The sequence below is a fragment of the Papio anubis genome, chromosome 4 (assembly GCF_008728515.1).
Source record: "Papio anubis isolate 15944 chromosome 4, Panubis1.0, whole genome shotgun sequence".
NCBI lineage: Eukaryota > Metazoa > Chordata > Mammalia > Primates > Cercopithecidae > Papio > Papio anubis.
This window is the reverse complement of record NC_044979.1, coordinates 46037420-46064919: the sequence shown is the minus strand read 5'-3', so window position 1 is coordinate 46064919 and position 27500 is coordinate 46037420. Positions and strand designations below refer to the sequence as shown.

Sequence of the window (27500 nt, the reverse complement as noted above, 5' to 3'; positions counted from 1 at the left end):
AACAGCAGTCTGGAAAATCCCGGAAAGAGTATGTATAAATTTCTTTAGGGCCTTAAAAAGCCCAAGGGCATGGGCTAAGAAATGTGAATAAGTTTTCCACTCATCTACTGATTGCTTTCTGACCAGATTATGTGTTACACAGAAGTCCAATTTAATGAAGAGAAAGGTCTCATGCTTAGGACAGTGAGGATCTACTTCTCACTGTGGTATTATGGATCCAATACTCTGAAAAGCCATCCTGCTGAAACACGCATAGATCCTGAACAACAAATATATTTTTAAAAATGGCTGCGTTTGCAAGAAAGTAAATTCCTAAGAGCCAAAATTTAAAACTGGGCTGAAGTCAGGGCTGCAAGTGAACATAGAAGCCTGGCCTACCCTAGGGCAGATGCTGATACCTAGAATCGAGAGCTTTGGGTTTTATACTCACTAAGAAAATTAAAGGGCAGGCCTTGTGCCTATCCAAGACAAGGAAATAGAGCCTGGGATGCAAATATAATGTCAGGGCCTGTTGATGGAACTATGACTTCAATGAAATAATGAGTTAGAAAAAAATCTGACAAAGCAGCAAAAGGCAGCTAAGAGGAGATCGTCTGGGTTGCTGCACTGGGTGGAAAACAACAACAACAATAAAAATAACAATATGTGTCTCCAGAGAATTTTAAATCTTATCCAATCACTTGTGATTGTGGAGTTTACGTTGATACTGTCGACTGAGCCAGGAAAATCCCAAACTGGAGAAAGTAAAGTAGTTCAGGTGGGTAGTATTTCCTGGTGCCTGGCATAAGCAAACATAGGTCATGGAGAAGCAGCACCTACCTGAACTCCTAGGATTCTCACACATTAGATTAAAACAAATACAAATTCCTAATTGAAAAGTTACCAAACACAAGAAAACAAACCACGATGACTGAAAGTCAGCAACCACAACCAACATTAGATTTCGAACACATAGAATTCAGATAATGGAACTTTCCAACATTGAATATAGGCAACTATTTAAAGAAAGGAAAGTTAAAAGTAAAAAAATATCTAGAATGCAAAAAGAGCAAAATAATTAGCAAGCAGAATCCAATACCAAGTCAAGAAAATAATAAATCCTGACAAAGTAAGATTTATTCTAGGGAATGCAGAGTTGGTTTAATGTCAGAAAATTTAATCATATATACTATATTAAGAAGTTTTTTTGTTTGTTTGTTTTTGAGACAGAGTCCGGCTCTGTCACCCTGGCTGGGGTGCTGTGGCACAATCTCGGCTCACTGCAAGCTCTACCTCCCGAGTTCATGCCATTCTTCTGCCTCAGCCTCCAGAGTAGCTGGGACTACAGGCGCCCGCCACCTCGCCCAGCTAGTTTTTTGTATTTTTTAGTAGAGATGGGGTTTCACCGTGTTAGCCAGGATAGTCTTGATCTCCTGACCTCGTGATCTGCCTGCCTTGGCCTCCCCAAGTGCTGCGATTACAGGAGTGAGCCACCGTGCCCAGCCTGGGAGCATACCTTTAAATAGCTCTATTGCAATATAACCTAAACAAATAGCACATATTTAAAATGAGCTATTGAATGAGTTTTGACACATGCACACCTGTGAAACCAGCACCAAAGGCAAGAAAATAAACATACACATCACCACAAAAAAGTTTCTTCATGCTATTTTGTAATCCTTCCCTCCTTTTTCTTTTTGTGAGCCCCTCCCCATAGTCATGCAACCACTGATATGCTTTCTGTTACTATAGATTAGTTCACATTTTCTAGAATTTTATATAAGTAGAGTCATACAGTATGTACTCTAATTTCATCTGGCTTCTTCCACTCTGCATAATTATTTGGGGATTTGTTCGTGTTGTTATGTGTATCAGTCAATCATTCTTTTTTGCTGTGTGGTGTTCCAATGTTTCTTAGACTTTAGAACATTTGTGGTAGGTTCTCTCCAGTTGAGTGGGCTCCAGCAATTGTGCAGGGTAGAGGGCAATGGAAGAATGGAAAAGGCCTCCACTTGCTCCTTAAGGTCAACAGCTATAGGCCTATTTGGATTCAGAAGCATAGGTAATCCTTAATTTGGCTTATGCCCTTGGAGTGAACAGAGCTCTCATGGGACTATGGCTCTAACTTGTCCTGGTTTGTGTCTGTACTGAGGCATAGAACCTGGCTAATGAGCTTTCAATCTATATATTTCTATGTTCTTAAGTGGTTGCACTAGCATGCATACGGGGGACTTTGCCACACAAGCTAGATTTTCTTCTTGATTTTTTTCTGAAAAACCCAGGTGCAAAAGCTTGTTTAGTTCACTCTGGCCACACATGGGTCCCTCCCAACCTTATCACAGGAGCCCAGAAGGAAACTAACCCAACTTTTTTGCTGAAGGTTGTATAATGGGTGGTGGGGGAAGGTGGCAGAGGAGTAGGGGAGAACACAGCTTTGAAACAATGACTTACAACTATCTTCTCACGAACATATTTATCATTCCTTGGATTTCTTATAAAATGTTCAGGTAGGAGGAAGAAGGTACAGAACAAAAGGTAAGAAAGGAGTTCAGAAGGATTCATAACTCTTCCCAGACACATGGAGACCTGTGAGTCCATAGCAGTTTCCTTAACTGTCTGTCATGCTAGGGTAACAGCCAGCTTCAGGCCTGCAGAGAGACAGGAAGCCAGGCCCAAACAAGTTGTCATAGGGTTTAAGTGAAGAGTGTGGAATCGAGAGGAGACCAGAGTGGTCCTGAGATATATCCCAGTGGTGAGCCACATCTGATGTTCTGGGAACTGCTGAGAAGAATCAGGACAAACATTGGCTAAGGGTCAGGAGGACAGATCTGAGTAGGCATGGAGGATCATAAGCGTGAGAAAGGAGCTGGAGAAGCAGCATGTGGCCATGTCAGGAAAGGTAAGAGTGGCTGATAATAAGAAAAGTAAATAAATGATTTTCAGATTGTGAAGGTTTATCAGCTAAGGTCTCTTGCCATCTCAGCTCTTGTAGCATACTTCCTTCCAGTCTAGGCTGGAACCAATTCTCAAGCAGGTTGTCACAGAGGCAAACTGGAACACCTGCTAGCAGAGTGGGATAGCAGAAGGGAAATGTGCTTTTTTATGGGAATCTTTGGCTTTCCTGAAAAATTGATTATGTGCTTTAAAAAGTCTTTTGAATAGTGGCTCTTCTAGTGCTTTAGAAATTTCTTGATTTATACAGAATTCCTGCTGAGTAGCCCATGTATGATATTTTAAAAACAATAATGATTGTAATTCCAATATAACCGTGATCCCCACTCTGATCATCACTAATGCAGATAAGCAGGAATTATGTTTGTCAGCAGCAAAAGCAGCAACAACAGCAGCAGCCGCCAAAATGAATTTGGCTTGCTTTGTGCCAGAGACTATTCTGACAGCATTCCAAACATTAATTCATTTATTTCTCACCACAGTCTTATGAGGCAGGCATCATTATTCCCATTTTATAGAGTGATCTTGGTACATTTCACTGGGTTAACAATGTTTTCATTGGGTTAACAGTTCTTTATAAAAGTCACGTAACAAGTATGTTAATTGTATGTAGATAAAATTTAAAATCAATTCAACTAATGATATAAAATGAGTTATAATCATAGTCATATTTATTCAATGAACTTCATTAATTAGAGTTTTGGGGGTCACGTACAGAGAAAAAGATCTTAAGCAGAATGTATCTGTGATTTCCATCTTTTGAAAAGGCTTTTGCTTAATTATGAGAGAAATAATCTTTATTGTAGACACACAAAACAGAGGGACCTATGGGTTTTGTTTTGTTTTAAACTTAACTCTCAGTGACTCCTGATTACTCAGTTTTGGTGACAATTTGTATTGGCCACTTAGGACAGTTTACATTATAATAAGCAAATTTTTTTAGAAGGAGAAATTGAGACATGGATAGGATAAGGATGTTACGTTTTGGAATTAATTCTTATAAAGATAGACGATTTGGTTTCATCAGTGTATTTGTACTTTTAGTAACTGTCATACTATGAAAGGATCTCATTTTATTAAGGAGAAATTAAGTGTGAAATATATAGATTCAAAACTCATTAGATATAGTAATATATCAAAGATTCTGGTGACACCCAGGTTTATGTAAAAAGGATAACACAATATGTAAAGGCAATGTGTTCTTTTTTCACAATAAATTTAGTTCACTGAGAAGTGTATACAGGAGGTTGACAAATCTCTTTCTGCTCTGGGTGCATTCAGAAAAGTGAGAAATAGGAGAACTTCTTCCAGAAGGACTGAAAGAAGGAATAAGAGGTAGAGAAAGCAGTAGAGTCATAAAAAACTGCCTTCCTGACTAAAAATGTATCCTATTTGTCCAACTTGGATCTTTATATGATAGCTGGAAAGGGTAAAGCATTAAATCTGTATCTTCCATTGACATTTCAGCATCATGTTGCATTTTAGGCTGTAACCAATTTTCCTAATTTCTTTCCACCCATTTCTCTTGAATAAAAGAGTTGGGAGAGAGAAATGATACCGTATGGATGAGAGGCTTAGTATTCCAATAGCACAGATCCAAAACGAATGCTGCAATGGAAATGCTGGGACCTGAACACCTTCAAGACCCTTTCAGAGCATGCACTACACTGGGTTTCCCACAGAATGGTGAGAATGATGATTAAGTGATTTGGCCATCACATTTGGTGTTACAGAGAGTTGTTAACAACTGAGGTGGATCTTGTCTTTTCCCACTCCCCAGCCTCATGAGGAGCTAGTCATTGTCCCAACTTCTGATAGCATCTGTATACAGCTGACTTCTACATTTTTTTTTTTTGGAGACGGAGTCTCGCTCTGTCGCCCAGGCTGGAGTGCAGTGGCCGGATCTCAGTTCACTGCAAGCTCCGCCTCCCGGGTTTACGCCATTCTCCTGCCTCAGCCTCCCGAGTAGCTGGGACTACAGGCGCCCGCCACCTCGCCCGGCTAGTTTTTTGTATTTTTTAGTAGAGATGGGGTTTCACCGTGTTAGCCAGGATGGTCTCGATCTCCTGACCTCGTGATCCGCCCGTCTCGGCCTCCCAAAGTGCTGGGATTACAGGCTTGAGCCACCGCGCCCGGCCGACTTCTACATTTTTAATTCAAGCCCAAACCTCTCCTCTGAACTATGAATCCATGTAATTTCACTGCTTATTCAACATCTCTACTTGATTATCTCCTAAGACCCTAGGATGCAGCAGTGAACAAAACAGGCAAAAAGTGTCCTTGGAGAACTTACATTCTAGGTATCTACTCAGTATGTCCCAAACTGAATTCATATTCCTTAAATATGCCCTATTTACTCAGTTGCTCTGCCTGGAAACCACGTCTTCTTAGCTTTACCTCTAAGGTGTTTTTCTTATTATTTGGTCCCAACACAATAATACAAGAAATCCACCATTTCTCTCCTGAACTTCTATAAAAAGCTTCTAACTGGACTCCCTCCATGTTCTCCTCCAATCTAAGCCAAAATGATTACTTATTTCATTCTTCAAGAGTGATCCTTTAAAAATGCAAATCTGATTATGACTAGGTTAAACCCTGCTTAAAAATTCTTCAAATGCAACTTGAATAACATTCAGAGCCTATTAGACCTGGCGCAGTCTCACTCCTGCCTACCTCCCCAGCTCTCCTCTTTTGCTTAACTCTGAGTTCCAGCCACAGTGACATTCAGTGTGCTCTTAACTATGCCAAAATTATTCTCATCTAGTGACACTTCTTCCGTTGAACCAATTCCAAATCATTTTCAGATCTCAGCTTGAACATCTTTTTCTTGCCTGCAATTTTTTGCCAGGTTATACTGAGTCCCTTTATGCATACATTTCCCCATACCTGCATACATACATATACACATACACACACCCCACACACACTGTCTCTTTCTCTCTCTCTCTCACACACACTTTTTTCTTATGCTTTCTAACATGTTAATTAAGTAATTACCATGTTACTTAATGACTGTGTGATGATCTGCTTAATATCTGTTTTCACCATTGGGGAGGGAACTATATCTCCATCGCCACAGAATATCCAGTGAAATAGTAGAATATCACAATGAAAACAGTAGACACTCAATGAATACGTGTTATAGTTGAATATAAATATGTGTTATAGTTGTTGAATATCGGGAAAGGTTATAACTCCTTCAAGTAAGCCAGTATTATGCTAACAAGAGACAAAAAGTCATTATTAATGGCTACATGAATGTTAATAAGAGTGACAGGAACAAAGAGACGTAGCAGCTCCAACCTGGCAACAGTGAAATGTCATCAAAGATGAAAAGTGACTTTCGTTTGTATAAAATGAACCAGCAGACACTCATGATTGTAAGTAGGATTTCCAGTGATTTGTCCTGCACTGAAAGCCTTTGAATCTATGATTTCCCTATAGACAGGTATTCAGATGTGGCTGAGTAGAGTTGTATAGAGGGTAGCACGAAATGCTAAACTGGAATGGGCAGAAACCCAGGTGACTAGTAAATATAGAAAGAAAATCCTACATAGTGCGTATGCAGGTAGATTCTTGTGATGACTTTTAAATCTGGTTTAGGATGCATATGCATACATAGGTAAGGAACTGAAAAGCTTTAAGGTTGGGAATGGTGCCCTGCACAGGCAGAACGTGAATGTCTTTTGCACAGAACTTCTGTTGACTTCAGATTTCAAGAGAACAGAGTAGCCCCCTCCAAAAAATGTGTAGTAATGATTTCATAATGGACATATTATGTCTCAAGGTTTGGAACCTTCTAAATTATGCAAAAATCCTCTGAAATATTTATTTTTCAACCTTGAAGGACTGGGTTTATTTTGTTTGGGGAAGAAAAAATGTCTCTGTATTTCTGAGGCTTGTTCTTGAATAAAAATAAACCAAGATAAGTAGGTGTGTGCATATATATATACACACACACACATATTATGTGTGTGTATATATATATATATATGGATATATGGCATATGTTTCCTGTATTTTCATCCCAAAATGTTGAGTAAAACATTCAGACTCTGCTTAATGCCAAATATTGCATCAATGCACCACGGAAGTACTACTGTTGTTAAGCTGCTAGGTCAACATTGAAATTATCTGCGAAATTTTAAGTTGCTTTTAGTAATAAATTGCTTTTTTCAAAGATGCTTTGACCATAATGTACTATCACCTTTTCTCACAATTAAACTATGATAAGGGAGTCTGAATAGACTTCCAGTTTCTTATTCCTATAAAAGACCTTGAATAAAGATGTGTTTCTTTTTATTTTTTGTCTGGTCATGGTTAACAATATACAGAACTACTTTTTAAAAGATAATTCCCAGCCACTCTGGAAAACAGTTTGGCAATTTCTTCAAGTAAACATGTAGCTACCATACAATCCAGCAGTTGTACTCTTGGGCATTTATCCCAGAGAAATGACAACTTAGGTTCACATAAGATACGCAAATGTTCATAGAAGCTTTATTTGTAACTGCCAAAGACTGGAAACAACCTAAATGTTCTTCACTGGGTTCATGGTTAACAAATCGGTATGTGTGGTATGTACCATGTGTATTAGGGTTCTCTAGAGGGGCAGAACTAATGGATGTATGTATATGAAAGGAAGTTTATTATTAAGGAGAATTGACTCACACAATCACAAGGTAAAGTCCCACAACAGGCCGTCTGCAAGTTGGGGAGCAAGGAAGCCCAAAACCTCAAAAATAGGGAAGCCAACAGTGCAGCCTTCAGTCTGTGGCCAAAGGCCTAAGAGACCTTGGCAAACCACTGGTTTAAGTCCAAAAGTCCGAAAGCTGAAGAACTTGGAGTTAGGGGCATGTTCGAGGGCAGGAAGCATCCAGTAGTGAATGAAGGCCAGAAGACTCGGCAAGTCTGCTTTATTCTAGCAGTCGATCAGATGGTGCCCACGCACATTGAGGGTGGGTGGGCCTCTCCCAGTCCACTGACTCAAATGTTAATCTCCTTTGGCAACACCCTCACAGACATACCCAGGAACAATACTTTGCATCCTTCAATCCAATCAAATTGACACTTAATATTAACCATCACACCATGGATTGCTACTCAGTAATAAAACAAAGTGGATAATTATGCAGGCAACAATTTGGATGAGCCTCCAGGGAATTATGCTGAGTGGGGAAAAAAAAGTCAATCCTGAAAGACTGAAAACTATATGACTCCATCATACAAGATTTCTGAAATGACAAAATTATTAAAAACAGAGCTGATTAGTGGTTGCCATGGGTTGAGAGTAGGAGGTGGTAGGTGAAGTGGGGTAGAGTTGAGTGTGGTTATAAAAGGACAACACAGGAATCCTTGTTGTGATGAAAATATTCTGTATCTTTGTTATCCATTCACTAGCTGATAGATATTTGAATTGTTTCCAATTTTGGCTACTATGAATACTCATGTACAGGTCTTTATATGGACATGTTTTCATTTTCTTTGTCAGGTCTCTAGGAGTGAAATTGCTAGTTAATAGTAAGTTAACTATGATAATATAATATTAACTTCTTAATAATAAGTTAATGTTTAACTTTGAAGTAATTGCCAAAATGTTTCCCAGAGTGACTGTACCATTTTACACTCTCATGACCAATGCATGAAGGTTCCAGAAACTTCACATGCTTCAGAGTTACTAACATTTAGTATTGTCTTTTTCTTTATGCCCATTTTGATGGGTGTGGAATGATATCTCACTGTGATTTTAATTTGCATTTCTCTAATGACTAATGATATTGAGCATCTTTTCATATGCTTATTAGCCATTCATATATGTTTACAGTGAAATGTCTGATCAAGCCCATTGCCCATTTTTTAAATTGGGTTACTTGTGTTCTTATGATTGAGTTTTAAGAGTTATTTACATATTCTGGATATAAAAAATCTCTTTATCAAATAGAGGATTTGCAAATTTTTTTTCTTAGTCTATGGCTTATTCTGTTTCCTTGATGATGCTTTTTAAGGAGCAAATGTTTTTAATTTTGAAAATCTAATTTACCAACTTTTTATTTAAATTGAACACACTTGTGGTGTCATATTTAAGAAATCTTTTCTAACCCAATGTTAGAAAAGAAAAATGCAGAGATTTTTTCATGTTTTCTAGAAGTCTTATAGTTTTAGCTCTGACATTTAGGTCTATAATCCATTTTTGATTTTTTTTTCTTTATAGTGTGAAATAACAGTCTAATTTTTTTTTTTTTTTGCATGTGGATAGCCAATTGTCTTAGAATCATTTGCATAAAAGATTTTTCTTTTCTCCATTGAATTGCTTGACAAAATCATTGTCAAAACTCAGTTCACCATAAATGTAAAGATTTATTTCTAGAGTCTCTCTTCTGTTATATTGATCTGTATGTCTATTCTTATGCCAATACTTTACTGTTTTGATTACTGTAGCTTTATGGTAAGTTTAAAAATAAAAAAGTGGAAGGTCTCCACTTTTGTTCTTCAAAATTGTTTTGGCTATTCTAGGTTATTTGTATTTTCATATGGAGTTTAGGATTGATATATTCATTTCTATAAAAACCTTGCTGAGATTTTACTCAGGATGACATTGACTCTAGATAAGTTTGGGAAGAATTACCATCTTAATGATATTGAGTCTTTCAGTCTATGAACAAGTTATGTCTTTCCATTTATTGAGGTCTTCTTTAGTTCCTTTTAGCAATGCTATTATGAGGGAAATTATCTTAATTTTGTTTTCAGATTGTTAATTGCTAGTATATAAAAATACAATTGATTTTTATGTATTCATATTATGTCCTTAAAGCTTGCTAACCCTATTTATTAGTTTTAGTAGCTTTTTTTAGATTCTTTAGGATTTTCTACATGTTATCTGCAAATAAAACAGTTTTATGTCTTCCTTTCTAATCTACATAACTAATTTCTCTTCTTGCCTTATTGTGATGGCTAAACTTCTGGTACAATGTTGATAGAAGTGGCAAGAGTGGACATCTTTGCCTCTTTCCCAGTTTCAGGAACAAAGCTTCTATTCTTTCACCAGTATTATGTTAGCTGTATGAGTTTCTTGTCTACCGTTTGTTGTGTAGTATAAAGCCTAAAATTAAGGCTCAGAATTACATGCTGCCTTGACGTTTGGTAAACTCGGAAGGTCCTCAAATGGCCTAACAGCAAGTTCCCCACTCTGCTCTGTTCCCATGGCTAAGATCACATAGTTAATTCCCTTTGTCAAACAGATCAGGTGCAGTTCCTGCTTATCTCTGAGTAGTGGGTTTCAGTTCCCTGCCAGCCCATGGAATTATTCAAACAAGCCAATCACATCCTCCCATAGACACCACAGAACTCCCACCGATGGGGGTCAGCTGACACTCTTGATATTACAAAGCCTGCCTCACATAGTCCCCTGATGTTCAATTTCCCAATGCAACCCCCAAGTGGCCCCACATGGCATGTGGTGTCCTGCTCCCCTAAGCTGTGAGTATATGTGACTGCTGTTGATCTCTTCTGTCCAGTGTCAGTTATTGTGTGTCTGATTATCCCTAGAATCCTAAGACAAGAATGCCTCCCTCCCCAGTGGGGTAAATAGGAGACGACAAAAACATTTTGTAGACTCCCTTTATGAGGCTGAGAAGTATACATCTAGTTGTAGTTTGTTTTTAATCATGAATTGATGTTAGACTTTGTTAAACAGTTTTTCTAAAAAAATCTGAGATAATCATGTCATTTTTGGATCTAATCTATGAATATGCATTAATTGATTCTCATTTGTTAACCAAGTGTGCATTCCTGGGATAAATCCCACTTGTTCATGGTATATAATTCTTTTCATATGTTGCTGGATTCAATTTCTAATATTTTTTCTGGATTTTTGTGTCCATGTTTATTTTGGTCTGTTTTCTCTTTACTAGTGAAGTCTTTATCTGGCTTTAGTATCAAAATATAAATAACCTCTTAGAACGAGTTGGGGACTTTTCCTTAGTCATTTTTATTTCTTCTGTTTGTTTCAGTTGAATTTGCTCTGTTTTTCTTAAGGTGAAGCTTAGGTTATTGATTCAAGATTCTCTTTTTTCAAATATTTTTTTCTAAAGCTATATATTTTGAGCACTGCATTAGCTGCAACTTATATCTTTTGTAATGTTGTGTTTTTGTTTTCATTCAGGCCAAAAAAATTTCTAATTTACCTTGTGATTTCTTCTTAGTCCTTATGGGTTATTCATAACTTCTTAGTCCTTATGTGTTATTTAATTTTTAAATATTTACAGATTTCTCAAATTTATCTGTATTAATTGTTCATTAAATTCCATTGTGGTCAAATAACATACTTTGAATGATTGTTTTATGGCTTGCCATATGGTCTATCCTGGAGAATGTTCCATGTATACTTGAGATAAACATTCATTTCTCTATTGGGTGGAATGTAGGTAGTTATATGCATCTTACCATATTATATACCAGTTAGGTTCAATGGACTTAGTGTTGTTCAATTCTTCTATATCGTTTTTGATTTTATGTCTGTTAGTTCTAACTAGTATTAAAAGTGAAGTATTGAAGTTTCTAATTATAGTTTTAAATAGTCTCTTTTACCTTTAAATTTTGTTTTAACTTCTTCTGATATGAGGCTCTTTGGTGATTATAAGTTAAAATTTGTTTTATTTTAATAAAATTGACTCATTATTAAATGTTCCTTTTTATTTCTAATAGTGACATTTTATCTTATATTAATATAGCCACTCCAACTACATTAGTATCCTTTTATTTGCATCCAGTTGTGTCTTGGATTCTGTATTGTCTCTTCTGATAGCATATAGTTGAATACTGCTATTTAAATCTGGTCTGAAAATCTCTGCCTTTCAATTAGACTGTTAACACACTTACTGTAATTATTTATTTCATTGGATATGCGACTGCCATTTTGTTGTTTGTTTTTTAGATATGTCATGTATTTTTCTATCTATTCCTCTTCTATGGCCTTCTTTGGTGTGAAAAAATACTTTAGTGTATACTTTTATTTCCTCTTGCAAATTCTTAAGTATGCTTGAGTTATTTTCTTGGCAATTCTGCTAAGGATTACTATGTACCTCATAATTTATAAATGTCTATATCAGGTTAATACAGACTTAATTACAGTAAAATATAACTTTGCTCTAATATAGCTTTGTGCTGTTATTGTCATATTATAACAATTTATAATATAAACCCAACAATATAGGATTGTAATTACTGCTTTATATAATCTTATGTCTCTTAAAGCAATTAAAAGAAGAAATTAGAATATGTATACATTTTTTATACTTATCCACATATTTACCATTTCATTTCATTCTGTGGATTCAAGTGACCATCCTATGTTATTTCCTCTCGGTATGAAGACTTTCTTTAGTGTTTCTTTAGTATTTCTTGTTAGGCAGATCTATGATCTATGATCTCTCAAACTTTGCTGGGTATAAAATTATTGATTGACAGTTGTTGTTTTTTTTTAACCTTCAACCTACTCACATCAGACAGTTTTTATTTTTTTAATTCCAGCACTTTGCATGTTTTTCTGCTCTCCACTGTGAAGATAATCCTAAAGATATAACTTCTACCTTCTTTTTGAACTCAAAATCCAAGTCTTTCCTGCTTCATAATCTTGGGTCTTTTATTGTCCTATAGTTGGTTCTCTTGGCCCTATGTTTCCTATTAGTCCTGAAAACCCTTGAGCCTCGGTAATTGTGCCTTCCCATTACTAATGGATTAATCTCTGGAAGAAAAGATGAACTTTAATTTAATTTAATTTTTTTAATTCACACAATAGTTGTACATATTTATGGGGGTACATAGTAATGTTTCGATATATATAATGTGTAGTGATCAGAGCAATTAGCATATCCATCTCAAACATTTATCATTTCTTGGTGGTGAGAATATTCAATATCCTCCTTCTAGCTGTTTGAAACTATACAATACATTATGGTTAACAATAGTCATCCTACAGTGGTATAGAACACTAGAATTTGTTCCTCTTATCTAGTTATAATTTTGTATCCTTTAACAAATCTCTCTCCATCCCTTATTTTCCTCTACCTTTCCTATCCTCTATTATACTCTGTTCTACTTTTTACTTCTATGAGATCAAGGTGGTTTTCTTTTTCATTTCCCACAAATGAATGGAGGACATGTAGTGTTTAACTTTCTGTGCCTGGCTTATTTCACTTAACACAATGTCCTCCAGTTTTATCCATGTTGCTGCAAATGACAGGATCTCATTATTTTTTGTGGCTGAATAGTATTTCATTGTGTACATATACCACATTTTCTTTATGCATTCATTCATTGATGGGCACTTAGGATGATTCCGTATCTTTGTGGTCTGAGAAAAGATTTTATGAATAAGACCTCAAAGACACAGCCAACCGAAAGCAAAAATAAATGGGATTATATAATACTAAAAAGCTTTTGCACAGCAAAAGAATCAATCAACGGAGTTAAAAGACAGCCTATAGGATGGAGATTGCTCGAAAACTAAAAATAGAACTGCTGTACAATCCTGCAATCCCACTGCTGAATATTTACCCAAGGGGCAGGAAATAAGTATATCAAAGAGAAACTTGTACCCCAATGTTGGTAGATTTGGTTTCCTAGTATTCTGTTGAGGATTTTTCTGTCTATGTTATTGGCCCATGGTTTTTTCATTTGTGTCTTTATCTGGTTTTGTTATCAGAGTTATGCTGGCTTCACAGAATGATTTAGAAAGAATTCTGTCTCTTTCAATTTTTTTGGAATAGTTTCAGGAGAACTGGTATCCTTTTTTTTTTTTTTTTTTTTAAATTTATTTATTATTATTATACTTTAAGTTGTAGGGTACATGTGTATAACGTGCAGGTTTGTTACATATGTATACTTGTGCCATGTTGCTGTGCTGCACCCATCAACTCGTCATTTACATCAGGTATAACTCCCAATGTAATCCTCCCCCCTCCCACTCCCCATCATAGGCCTCCTGTGTGATGTTCCCCTTCCTGAGTCCAAGTGATCTCATTATCTGGGGTTCCCACCTATGAGTGAGAGAACATGTGTTTGGTTTTCTGTTCTGTGATAGTTTGCTAAGAATGATGGTTTCCAGCTGCATCCATGTCCCTACAAAGGACACAAATCAACTCTTTTTATGGCTGCATAGTATTCCGCGGTGTATATGTGCCACATTTTCTTAACTGTGCCCGTCACTGATGGACATTTGGGTTGATTCCAAGTCTTTGCTATTAGAATAAAGGCAATAAAACATAATGTGCATGTGTCTTTATAGCAGCATAATTTATAACTTTTTGGGTATATACCCAGTAATGGGATGGTTGGGTCATATGGTACATCTAGTTCTAGATCCTGAGGAATTGCCATACTTGTTTCTCTCCATATAATGGTTGAACTAGTTTACAATCCCACCAACAGTGTAAAGTGTTCCTATTTTCCACATCCTCTCCAGCACCTGTTGTTTCCTGACTTTTAATGATCGCTTATTCTAACTGGTGTGAGATGGTATCTCATTGTGGTTTTGATTTGCATTTCTCTGATGGCCAGTGATGATAAGCATTTTTTCGTGTGTCTGTTGGCTGTATGAATGTCTCTTTGAGAAATGTCTGTTCATATCCTTTGCCCAGCCTTTTATGGGGTTTGTTTTTTTTCTTGTAAATTTGTTTGAGTTCTTTGTAGGTTCTGGATATTAGCCCTTTGTCAGATGTGAGGACAAAAATCTTCGCATTCTAGGTTGCCTGTTCACTCTTGACAGTAGTTTCTTTGCTGTGCAGAAGCTCTTAGTTTAATGAGATCCCATTTGTCAATTTTGGCTTTTGCTGCTGCCTGCTTTTTGGTGTTAGACATGAAGTCTTTGCCTATGCCTATGTCCTGAATGGTACTACCTAGGTTTTCCTCTAGGATTTTTTTTTTAGTGTGCGCTCCCTATCAATCAAAAGATCCACCAACATCTACTGTTTTTTTATTATGGCCATTTTTATTATTTTATTTTTATTTTATTTTTATTATACTTTAAGTTCTAGGATACATGTGTAATAACCTGCAGGTTTGTTACATATTTATACATATGTGACATGTTGTTGTGTTGCACCCATTAACTCGCCATTTACATTAGGTATATCTCCTAATGCTATCCCTTTCCCCCACCTTTCCATCCACAACAGGCCCCAGTGTGTAATGTTCTCCATCCCAGTCCAAGTATTCTCATTGTTCAATTCTCACCTAGGAGTGAGAACATGTGGTGCTGGGTTTTCTGGTCCTTGTGATAGTTTGTCAGAATGATGGTTTCAGTTTATCCATGTCCCTACAAAGGACAATTTAACTCATCCTTTTATGACTGCATAGTATTCCATGGTGTATATGTGCCACATTTTTAATCCAGTCTGTCACTGATGGACATTTGGGTTGGTTCCAAGTCTTGCTATTGTGAATATTGCCACAATAAATATATCGTGGTGCATGTGTCTTTTTTTTAAATTTATTTTTATTATTATACTTTAAGTTGTAGGGTACATGTGCATAACGGGAGGTTTGTTACATATGTATACTTGTGCCATGTTGGTCTGCTGCACCCATCAAATCGCCATTTACATCAGGTATAACTTCCCAATGCAATCCCTCCCCCTCCCTCCCATGATAGGCCCCGTGTGTGATGTTCCCCTTCCTGAGTCCAAGTGATTCATTACCAGTTCCCACCTATGAGTGAGAAATACGCGGTAAGCTATTTTCTGTTCTGTGATAGTTTGCTAAGAATGAGGTTTCCAGCTGCATCCATGTCCCTATTAAAGGATGCAAACTCATCCTTTTTTATGGCTGCATAGTATTCCATGGTGTATATGTGCCATTTTCTTAATCCACCTGTCACTGATGGACATTTGGGTTGATTCCAAGTCTTTGCTATTAGAATAGTGCTGCAATAAACATAATGCGGTGCATGTGTCTTTATAGCAGCATAATTTATAATCCTTTTTGATATATCCCCAGTAATGGGATGGTTGGGTCATATGGTACATCTAGTTTTAGATCCTTGAGGAATCAGCCATACTGTTTCCATAATGGTTGAACTAGTTTACAATCCCACCAACAGTGTAAAAGTGTTCATTTCTCCACATCCCTCCAGCACCTGTTGTTTCCTGACTTTTTAATGATCGCCATTCTAACTGGTGAGATGGTATTTCATTGTGGTTTTGATTTGCATTTCTGATGCACAGTGATGATGAGCATTTTTTCATATGTCTGTTGGCTGTATGAATGTCTCTTTGGAGAAATGTCTGTTCATATCCTTTGCCCACTTTTGATGGGGTTGTTTGTTTTTTCTTGTAAATTTGTTTGAGTTCTTTGTAGGTTCTGATATTAGCCCTTTGTCAGATGAGTAGATTGCAAAAATTTTCCCATTTTGTAGGTTGCCTGTTCACTCTGATGGTAGTTTCTTTGCTGTGCAGAAGCCTTTTAGTTTAATGAGATCCCATTTATTATCAATTTTAGCTTTTGCTGCCGTTGTTTTTGGTGTTTTAGGACATGAAGTCTTTGTCATGCCTATGTCCTGAATGGTACTACCTAGGTTTTCCTCTAGATTTTTATGTATTAGGTCTAACATTTAAGTCTCTAATCCATCTTGAATTAATTTTTCGTATAAGAGTAAGGAAAGGATCCAGTTTCAGCTTTAATTTATATGTTTAATTTTCCAGCACCATTTATTAAATAGGAATCCTTTTCCCATTTCTTTGTTTATCCTTCAGGTTTTCAAAGATCAGATGGCTGTAGATGTGGTATTATTTCTGAGACTCTCTGTTCTGTTCCATTGGTTCATATTTCTGTTTTGGTACCAGTACCATGCTGTTTTGGTTACTGTAGCCTTGTAGCATAGTTTAAAGTCAGGTAGCGTGGATGCCTCCCAGCTTGTTCTCCTTTTGACTTAGGATTGTCTTGGAGATGTGGCTCTTTTTGCTTACATATGAACTTTAAAGCAGTTTTTTCCAATTCTGTGAAGAAACTCATTGGTAGCTTGATGGGGATGGCATTGAATCTATAAATTACCTTGGGCAGTATGGCCATTTTCACGCATATTGATTCTTCCTATCCATGAGCATGGTATGTTCTTCCATTTGTTTCAGTCCCTTTATTTCACTTGAGCAGTGGTTTGTAGTTCCTCTTGAAGAGGTCCTTACATCCCTTGTAAGTGGATTCTAGGTATTTTATTCCTTTGAAGCAATTGTGAATGGAAGTTCATTCATGATTTGGCTCTTGTGTTTGTCTGTTACTGGTGTATAAGAATGCTTGTGATTTTGCACATTAATTTTGTATCCTGAGACTTTGCTGGTTGCTTATCAGCTTAAGGAGATTTTGGGCTGAGACAATGGGGTTTCTAAATATACAATCATGTCATCTGCAAACAGGACAATTTGACTTCTTTCTTTTCCTAACTGGAATACCCCTGGATTTCTTCTCTGCCTAATTGCCCTAGCCAGAACTTCCAACACTATGTTGAATAGGAGTGGTGAGAGAGGCATCCCTGTCTTGTGCCAGTTTCAAAGGGAGTTTTTCCAGTGTTTGCCCATTCAGTATGATATTACGGGCTCTGTCATAAATAGCTCTTATGATTTTGGAGGCACGCTCCATCAATACCAATTTATTGAGCTGCTTAGCATGAAGGGCTGTTGAATTTGTCAAAAGCCTTTTCTGCATCTATTGATAATCATGTGGTTCTTGTTCTTGGTTCTGCCATATGCTGATTATGTTTATTGATTTGCTTAATGTTGACCAGCCTTGGCATCCCAGGGATGAAGCCCACTTGATCATGGTGGATAAGCTTTTGATGTGTTGTTGAACTGGCTTGCCAGCATTTTATTGGAGGATTTGCACGATGTTCATTAGGATATTGGTCTAAAATTCTTTTTTGTTGTGTCTCTGCCAGGCTTTGGTATCAGGATGATGTTGGCCTCATAAAATGAGTTAGGAGGATCTCTTTTCTATTGATTGGAATAGTTTCAGAAGGAATGGTTCAACTCCTCCTTGTACCTCTGGTAGAATTCAGCTGTGAATCCATCTGGTCCTGGACTTTTTTGGTTGGTAGGCTATTAATTATTGCCCTTCACTCAGAGCCTAATATTGGTCTATTCAGGGATTCAACTTCTTCCTGGTTTAGTCTTGGAAGAGTGTAAGTGTCCAGGAAATTATCCATTTCTTCTAGATTTTCCCAGTTTATTTAGAGGTAAAGCTTATAGTATTCTGATGGTAGTTTGTATTTCTGTGGGGCTCTGTGATATCCCCTTTATCATTTTAATTGCATCAATTTGATTCTTTTCTCTCTTTTTCTACAGTCTTGCTAGTGGTCTGTCAATTTTGTTGATCTTTTCAAAACCAACTCCTGGATTCATTGGATTTTGGAGGGTTTTTGTGTGTCTCTATCTCCTTCAGTTGCTCTGATCTTAGTTATTTCTTTGCCTCTCTGCTAGCTTTCTCAATGTGTTTGCTCTTGCTTCTCTAGTTCTTTTAATTCAAGTATGTTAGAGTGTCAATTTTAGATCTTTCCCTGCTTTCTCTCTGTGGGCATTTAGTGCTATGTTCCCTACACACTGCTTTAAATGTGTCCCAGAGATTCTGGTATGTTGTATCTTTTGTTCCTCATTATTGGTTTCAAAGAACATCCTTATTTCTGCCTCTCTGGATGTACCCAGTAGTCATTCAGAGCAGGTTGTTCAGTTTCCATGTAGTTGAGCCGTTTTGATTGAGTTTCTTAGTCCTGAGTTCAGCTTGATTGCACTGTGGTCTGAGAGACAGTTTGTTATAATTTCTTGCTCTTGTACATTTGCTGAGGAGTGCTTTACTTCCAATTATGTGGTCAATTTTGAATAAGTGTGATGTGGGTGCTGAGAAGAATGTATATTCTGTTGATTTGGGATGGAGAGTTCTAGATTATTAGGTCTGCTTGGTGCAGAGATGAGTTCAATTCTGATATCCTTTGTTAACTTTCTGTCTCGCTGATCTGTCTATCGCTGATAGTGGTGTTGAAGTCTCCCATTATTACTGTATGGGAGTCTAAGTCTCTTTGTAAGTCTCTAAGGACTTGCTTTATGAATCTGGTGTCTTGTATTGGGTGCATATATATTTAGGATAGTTAGCTCTTCCCTGTTGAATTGATCCCTTTACCATTATGTAATGGCCTTCTTTGTCTCTTTTGATCTTTGATGGTTTAAAGTCTGTTTTATCAGAGACTAGTATTGTAAATCCTCCGCTTTTGTTCTCCATTTGTTTTTGGTAAATCTTCCTCCATCCCTTTATTTTGAGCTCGTATGTCTCTTTATGTGAGATGGGTCTCCTGAATACAGCAGACTGATGGATCTTGACTTTATCCAGTTTGCCAGTCTGTGTCTTTTAATTGGAGCATTTAGTCCATTTACATTTAAGGTTAAGATTGTTATGTGTGAACTTGATCCTGCCATTATGATATTATTAACTGGTTATTTTGCTCGCTAGTTGATGCAGTTTCTTCCTAGCCTCGATGGTCTTTACATTTTCGCATGTTTTTGCAATGGCTGGTACCGCTGTTCCTTTCCATGCTGAGGCTTCCTTCAGGGTCTCTTGTAAGGCAGGCCTGGTGGTGACAAATTTAAGCATTTGCTTATCTGTAAAGGATTTTATTTCTCCTTCACTTATGAAACTTCTTAGTTTGGCTGGATATGAAATTCTGGGTTGAAAATTCTTTCTTTTAAGGATGTTGAATATTGGCCTCCCCCACTCTCTCTTCTGCTTGTAGAGTATCTGCCGAGATCTGCTGTTAGTCTGATGGGCTTCCTTTGTGGGTAACCCGACTTTCTCTGGCTGCCCTTAAGATTTTCCTTCATTTCAATCCTTCTTGTGAATCTGGCACTATGTGTCTTGGAGTTGCTCTTCTCGAGGAGTATCTTTGTATGCTCTCTCTGTATTTCCTGGATTTGTAAATGTTGGCCCGTCTCTACTAGGTTGGGAAGTTCTCCTGATGATATCCTGGAAGAGTGTTTCCAAATTTGGTTCCATTTTCCCCTCACTTTCAGGCACCCTCTAATCATCGTGATTTGGTCTTTTACATAATCCCATACTTCTTGCAGGCTTTGTTCATTTTCTTTTTTTCTTTTCTTTTTCTTTTGGTTTCTTCTTCTTCTCACTTCGGTTTCATTCATTTGATCCTCAATCACTGATACTTTTTCTTCCAGTTGATCGAAGTCGGTTACTGAAGCTTGTGCATTTGTCACGCATTTCTCGTGGTCATGGTTTTCATCTTTTCATTTCGCTTATGACCTTCTGCATTAATTACTCTAGCCATCAATTCTTCACTTTTTTTCTAAGATTTTTAGTTTTCATGCTTGGGTATCGCACTTCTTTTTAGCTCTGAGAAATTTGATGACTGGTTCTCTTTCTCTCATCTCACAAAGTCATTCATTCAGCTTTGATCCATGGCAATGAGCGCCCTTTGCCGATGCGCTCTTATTTTGAATTTCCAGCTTTCTGCCCTGTTTTTCCCCATCTTTGTGGTTTTATCTGCCTCTGATCTTGATGATGGTGAGGTACTGATGGGGTTTTGGGTGTGGGTGTCCTTCCTGTTTGATAGTTTTCCTTCCAACAGTCAGGACCTCAGCTGTAGGTGGGTGTGTTGGAGATTGCTTGAGGTCCCAGACCCTGTTTGCTCTGGGTAATTAAAGCAGCAGAAATGCAGAAGATAGAATAGTGCTGAACAGCGAGTGTACCTGTCTGATTCTTGCTTTGAAGCTTCCTCTCAGGGGTGTACTCCACCCTGTGAGGTGTGGGGTGTCAGACTGCCCCCTAGTGGGGATGTCTCAGCAGGGTTACTCAGGGTCAGGGACCCACTTGAGCAGGAGTCTGTCCCTTCTCAGATCTCAACCTCCTGTTGGGAGATCCACTGCTCTCTTCAAAGCTGTCAGACAGAGTCAAGCTATGCCTGCAGAGGTTTTGCTGGGCGCTATTGCTTACTGTGCCCTGTCCCCAGAGGTGGAGTCTACAGAGACAGGTGGTGTTTCTTGAGCTGCTGTGAGCTCCACCCAGTTGGAGCTTCCTTACAGCTTTGTTTACCTACTTGGGCTCTCAGCAATGGCGGGCGCCTCCCCAGCCCTGCTGCCTTATGGTAGATTACAGACTGCTGTGCTAGCAATGAGGAGGCTCCGCCGGTGTGGGACCCTCCTGGCCAGGTGTGGGATATGATCTCCTGGTGTGCCTGTTTGCTTAAAGCGCAGTATTGGGGTGGGAGTTACCCTGGCCTTCAGGTGTTGTGTGTCTCAGTTCCCTGGCTAGAAAAGGGATTCCTTTCCCCTTGGCGCTTCCCAGGTGTGAGGCAATGCCTCGCCTCTGTTGTGCCTCGCTGGTCGGGCTGCAGCAGCTGACCAGCACCGGATCGTCCGCACTCCCCAGTGAGATGAACCTAGCACTCAGTTGAAAATGCAGAAATCACCGGTCTTCTGTGTCGCTCGCGCTGGGAGTTGGAGACTGGAGCTCTTCCTATTCGGCCATCTTGCTCCGCCGAACTGGTATACTTTTTTAAAGGTTCAGTAGAATTCAGCTGTGAAGCCATTTTGTCCTGGGATTTTCTTTGTTGGGAGACTTGTCATTTGTCTGTTTAGATTTTCTATTTCTTCTTGGTTCAATTTCGGTAAATTGTATGTGTCCAGGAATTTATCTGTTTTCTTTAGGTTTTCAAAATGACTGGCATAGAGTTGTTCATGGGAGCCTCATAGTCCTTTGTATTTCTGTGGTATCTGTTAAATCTTTCTCATTTCTTATTTCTTTTTTTCTTTTTTTTCTTAGTCTAGCTAATGGTTTGTCAATTTTTATTTTTAAAAAATTCCATAATAACAATTAAAAATGGAAAAAAATAAGCTTTTTGTTTCATTGATATTTTTTGTGGTTTTTGTTTTGTAGTCTCAACTTCATTTATTTCTGCTCTGCTCTTTCTTTATACTAATTTTAGGTGTGGTTTGTTTTTGCTTTTCTACTTCCTTGAGATGCATTACTAGATTGTTTATTTAAAATCTTTCTAGTTTTTTTAGATTTGGGTTCATTTTATTTGTTAAATTATTTGAAGAGATGGTGTTCTCACTATGTTGCCCAGGCTTGTCTTGTACCCCTAGTTTCAAGCAATCCTCTTGTCTTAGTCTACTGATTGACTGATAGATTGACAGGGTCTTACATTGTCCAGGATGGTCTTGAACTCTTGGCCTAAAGTGATCCTCCTGTCTCAGCCTCCCAAAATGCTGGAATTGAAGATATAGGCAACTGTGCCTGGCCTTTTCTAGCTTTTTGATGTAGTCATGTATTGCTATAAACGTTACTTAATACTGTTTTTGCTTTGTCTTATAGGTTTTGGTTTGCTGTGTTTCTATCTTCTTCTTCATTTTTTTTTTTAGTTTATTCTTAACATTTTCCTCATCTATTCGTCATTCAGGAGCATGTTTAATTTTCTTGTACTTGTATAGTTTCAAATATTCCTCTTGTTAATGATGTCTAGTTTTATTCCATTTTGGTCAGATAAAATACTTGATATAATTTTTATTTTTAAAAATATTTTGGGGGCTTATTTCATGTTTTTATATATGGTCAATCCTGAGCAATGTTCCATATGCTGATGAAAAGAATATATATTCTGCAGCTGTTGGGTGAAATGTTCTCTAAATATATGCTAGGTCCATTTGTTTTATGGCATAATTTAAATTTGATGTTTCTTTGTTGATTTTTCTGTTTTGGTAATCTATCCAATGCTGAGAGTGGGGTGTTGAATTAACTCCCTGACTATTATTGTATTGCAGTCTATCTCTTTAGATAAAATATTTGATTTATATATCTGGGTACTCTGGTGTTGGGTATATATATATTTACAATTGTTACATTTTCTTTCCAAAGTGATCCCTTTATTATATAATGTCTTTGTCTGTCTCTTTACAGCTTTTGACTTAAAGTCTGTTTGTATTGCTACTCCTGTTCACTTTTGGCTTCTGTTTGCATAAAATATCTTTTCCGTCATTTCACTTTCAGTCTGTGTTTACAGTGAAGTGAATTTCTTGAAGGCAGCATATTATTGGGTCTTGTTTTTATTAATTCAGTCAGTCAGTCTATATATTTTAAATGAGGAATTTAATCCATTTACTTTTGAGGTTATTACTGATAGATGAGGACTTACTCCTGTTATTTATTGATGTTTTTCTGGTTGTTTTGTATATTTACACCTGGTTTGTTTTGTATCTTTGTTCTTTACTTCCTGATTGATTGTTGTTGCAGCTGGGTGGTTTTCTGTAGTGATAAGGCTTATTCTTTTCTTTTTCTCCTTTGTGTATCGGCTTTACCAGTGAGTTTTATAGTTTCTCATGTTTTCATCATGGTGGTTACCATTTTTTCACTTCCAGATGTAAGACTCCCTTGGGCATTTCTTGTAAGGCTAGTCTAGTGGTAAATTTCCTTAATTTTTGTTTATCTGTGAAAGATTTTATTTCTCCTTCACTTCTAAAGTATAACTTTGCTGGGTTTAATATTCTTGGCTGACAGATTTTTTTTTCCCCAGAACTTTGATTCTATCATCCTGTTCTTTGCTGGCCTGTAATGTTTTGCTGAAAGTTCACTGTTAATCTAATGAAGATTCCTTTATGTATGACTTAATGCTTTTCTCCTGCTGTTTTTAAAATTCATTGTCTTTGACTTTTGACAATTTGACTACAACATGCTTCAGAGAGGACCTGCTTGGGTTAAATCTAATTGGGATTCTTTGAGCTTTCTGGATCTGGATGACCATCTATCTCCCAAGACTTGAGAAGTTTTCTGCTGTGATTTTATTAAATATGTTTTCCTCTCCTTTGCCCTTCTCTTCTCCTTGTAGAGCACCCATAATATGAATATTTATTCACTTAATGGTGTCTCATACATCTGTAGGCTTTCTTCATTTCTATGTAATTAGAACAAATGATTTATCTCAAGTTCTATGAGTTTAAAGTTTTTCAGAAGTTATTACAGAAGTCAACACTGAAATCAGAAACAAACTTTCACAGCTGTAGCATTTATAACAAAGTCAATATCTACATGACCTTAATTTAAGAGATTTAGGGTGTTTCCATGATTCAGAATCCATGACTAAAGTTTCAAAGTCCAGATCCAAGTCAGAAACAAGGGCACTTACAAAGTAATCAATAGAAGGGCACTTCTGAAGCATACCTTCAACCATGAGCATGGGCTCCTTGCCTCCACTGTGGGCCAGCATCTCCCTGCAATAGCACTCCCTGGTGGCCCTGTTAAAAGAATTTTGTAGAAAACATTCCTTCCAAACCATGGAAGTGACTGCCCTAGACATGAGGTAAGAGCAGTATTTGGCACCATAGCCCACGAGGTAGCTGATCCGCAGCTTCCAGGCAGTATTTGGAACATATGGTAAGCCATAGAATGTCTCTTGTGTTTCCTTGAGAATGTCTGTGGTTGGACTCTTCAAGGGATGCTTTCCCTGGTAGATTTGATCCAGAGTGGCATAAAAACCTGAAGTTTCATATTGGCTGCAGCACAAACCTTTTTAGATTCACAGAGCTGAGACACCATATTTTTTTGGCAGTAGCCCATTCTAATTATGTCTGGCAAACTGGTTGCTCAATAATCATTTGTAAAGTACTCCATTAGAATAGAAGGAACCTCTGCAAAATCAGTGGGACAGCCTGGTTCTGGTGACATGTTGGTAACAAGTACATCCTAGCATTCAATGCATAGCATGTCCCATTTCATGGACAAGATTTTCCCTCATTCCAGGAGTTAGCCAAGTTGGTGAACTCCTTGAGGAATGAGGAAGATTCAGCATAAGAACTATGACTAGGAGTTGATAGTCTCTGTCTTCCTTTAATCTGCATCCATGGATTGTAAAATGGCAATCCTGATGTGGTTTGTCTGCTTGCTGAAGAAAATCAAAGTTAAATGCACCCCAACAATCCTTCAGATTCATGAATGACGGCCAGTTTTTGGACATCTTCACACATACCTCTCCTTTTGCAGGCTATTCTGCATATAAGGAAATTCCCAACAGTTTGTTAAGCCAAATATTCAGGCCTTCCATGCATGCTCCAAGGGAGAAAAACAGGCAATGTAAGCCAGGCTCAATATTATACCTATGTTCATGAATCACATCACTGTGGTAGCAGGGGTCCCAAGGCATTACTTTGGAATTTTGAGAATTCTGTTTCATTTTCATCCCTCATATCATCTCAAAATCTTTTAGAGTTCTTTCAGAAAGTTGGTCAGAGAATTTCTCAAGGAACTGGACGACAGTCTCTGAATTTTTAACTATTGTTCCTTGGAGAGCCCTGTGGGAAAACACAGAATACCTACCAACGTTTCCAGAAGATCTCTGTTGCTGAGCAATTCTTCTAAACATTTTAATTGACCAGTATTGGAATAAAGAAAAATTTTGTAAGCAGCTTCTCACACCAAGTCACCTCATGCTTCTGCATGGAGACCACCAATTATGATACGATCCCCATCAGATAAAAGTTATGGTGAATGTGTTCTGGTAAGAGATGCTTCTCAGTCTTGTTGGGAAAGTTGTTTGCCATAAGATGTGGACTACTCAAATCCAAGATTTTAACATTGAGGTCTACTGCTCTTTTACACTTTTCTTTGTCTAGATGGATTCCACTAATTTCAAAATCAAACATAAACAGTTCAGCCACTTGCCTGGTTTCTGGATCAAGGGAATCCATGAGTTTTTTTTTTTTTTTTTTTTAAATCAGATAGTAATTTTTGCAAACTTTGACATAATTCCATATTTGTGTTCCACCAAGTCAGCCACTCTGCACAAGGAATCTGAGAGCTCATCAAACATGCACACAATCTGGGGTCCAGGTGGGGTGGAACATGCATGTTCCACAAGCAATTCTGTCTTCCTCAAGGCTTTTTATTGTGCAATATGAAATCTTTCTGCAGCGCTGAGCTCAGGACATCCAAAAAGACCCTAGTGCTCACTAAACAGGTCCAAGCATAGTCCTGCAGCTTGACATTGAAGGTGGAGTCCACCAGGGACCAGCTGGTGCTGACCCTTCCACATGGGTGTCGGCTCTGAGGCTGCCCCTGCCTACCCACCCTGGCCACAGGGCTGCTACTCCAGCTCTGAAGCGGCCTAGCCTTTGGGCACATAGTGTTTGTGGAGTAGCCCCATGCCCAGCTGCAAGACCCTTGCCCCAGTGCTGCAGCTCCAGCCAGGAGTGCACGCTTTGCACTTCTGGGCTTTCTTCATTTTTAAAAAGCTTTTTTCTTTTTTCTTTTCTTTCTTTCTTTACTTCTTTCTTTTGTTCACCTGTGATATTTCAAAATACCTGTCTTCAAGTTCAGAAACTATTTCTTCTGCTTGGTCTAGTTTGTTGTTGAAGCTCTCGATTGTATTTTGTCATTTCATTCATTGAATTCTTCAGCTCTAGGATTTCCGTTTGGCTCTTTTTTTAATGATATCTCTCTGTTGGATTTCTCATTCAAATAATTACTTTCCTGATTTCATTGAATTGTCTATCTGTATTCTCTTATATCTCACTGAGTTTCCTTAATATTATTATTTAGAATTCTTTTTCTGGCATTTGACAGATTTCCTTATGATTGGGGACTATTACTGGAGACATTTTTTTCCTTTAGAGGTGTCATGTTTCCTTTCTTTTTCATGTTCAACATGTTCCGTTCCTACATTGATTTCTATGTATCTGGTAGAAAAGTTGCCTCTTCCAATTTTATTAAGTAGGTTTCATAGGGAAAGGCTTATTTGTATGAATGGGCCTTGGAGTGTTGTTGGCCTTGGTTCCAGGTGGACACTCTAGTCTCCATGTAGTTGTGTTTTTTTTCTTTTTTTCAGCTGTAATCCACACTGGTAACATTTATGAGTGTCTCAGTGGCCTAGGCTAAGATTTTGATGGTAGTGGTGTGGCTATGCTGGGAGTGGGTTCTCTAGACTGTTTCTTAGGTTGTGGGAGTGTGTGTGCACATGGTGGTTCAGTCACCTTGGGGTCTGGCTCACTGGCATTGGGGTCATGGGGTTGTTACTCTGGCTGGGAGCATGGGCACACATTTGCTTGGCTGGCCTTGTGGCATGCCTCCCAGGAGTAGATTTGTGGGATTGTTTCTCAGGCCCAGAATGTAGGCACATAGCTGGTCAGCTGGCTTGGGAGTATATCTGTCTACCAGGGACAACCCACAGTATTGTTTTCAGGCCTGAGACATGGGTGCAAGGCTGCTCAGATGGCCTAAGGGTGTGTCTGCTCTGGGGAAGGGGGACCTACCGGAGTGTTTCTCAATTTTGGGACACAGGTGTTAGGCAGCTCAGCTAGCTCAGGGTAGCCTTTTGGGACTGTTTCTCAGGTCTGGGTCATGGGCTCAAAGCTGCTTGGTTGGCCTAGGGGTGTGCCCACCAGAAGCCAGACTGTGGGACTGTGTCTCAGATCTTGATTGCAGGTGCAGGGCCATTGGGCAGGCTAGGGGCATGTCTGCTGGGGAGTGGGAGGACACTACAGGGACAGGGCTATTTTTCAGGTCCTGAGCAGAAGTGCGTAGTTGCTCCATCAGCCTGATGT

General features: G+C 38.1%; 1 pseudogene; it reads right to left on the bottom strand.

Moving 5' to 3' along the window:
- Nucleotides 1-23853: 23853 nt before the first annotated feature.
- On the bottom strand, nucleotides 23854-26702 carry LOC110742895 (annotated as a pseudogene).
- Nucleotides 26703-27500: the final 798 nt, after the last annotated feature.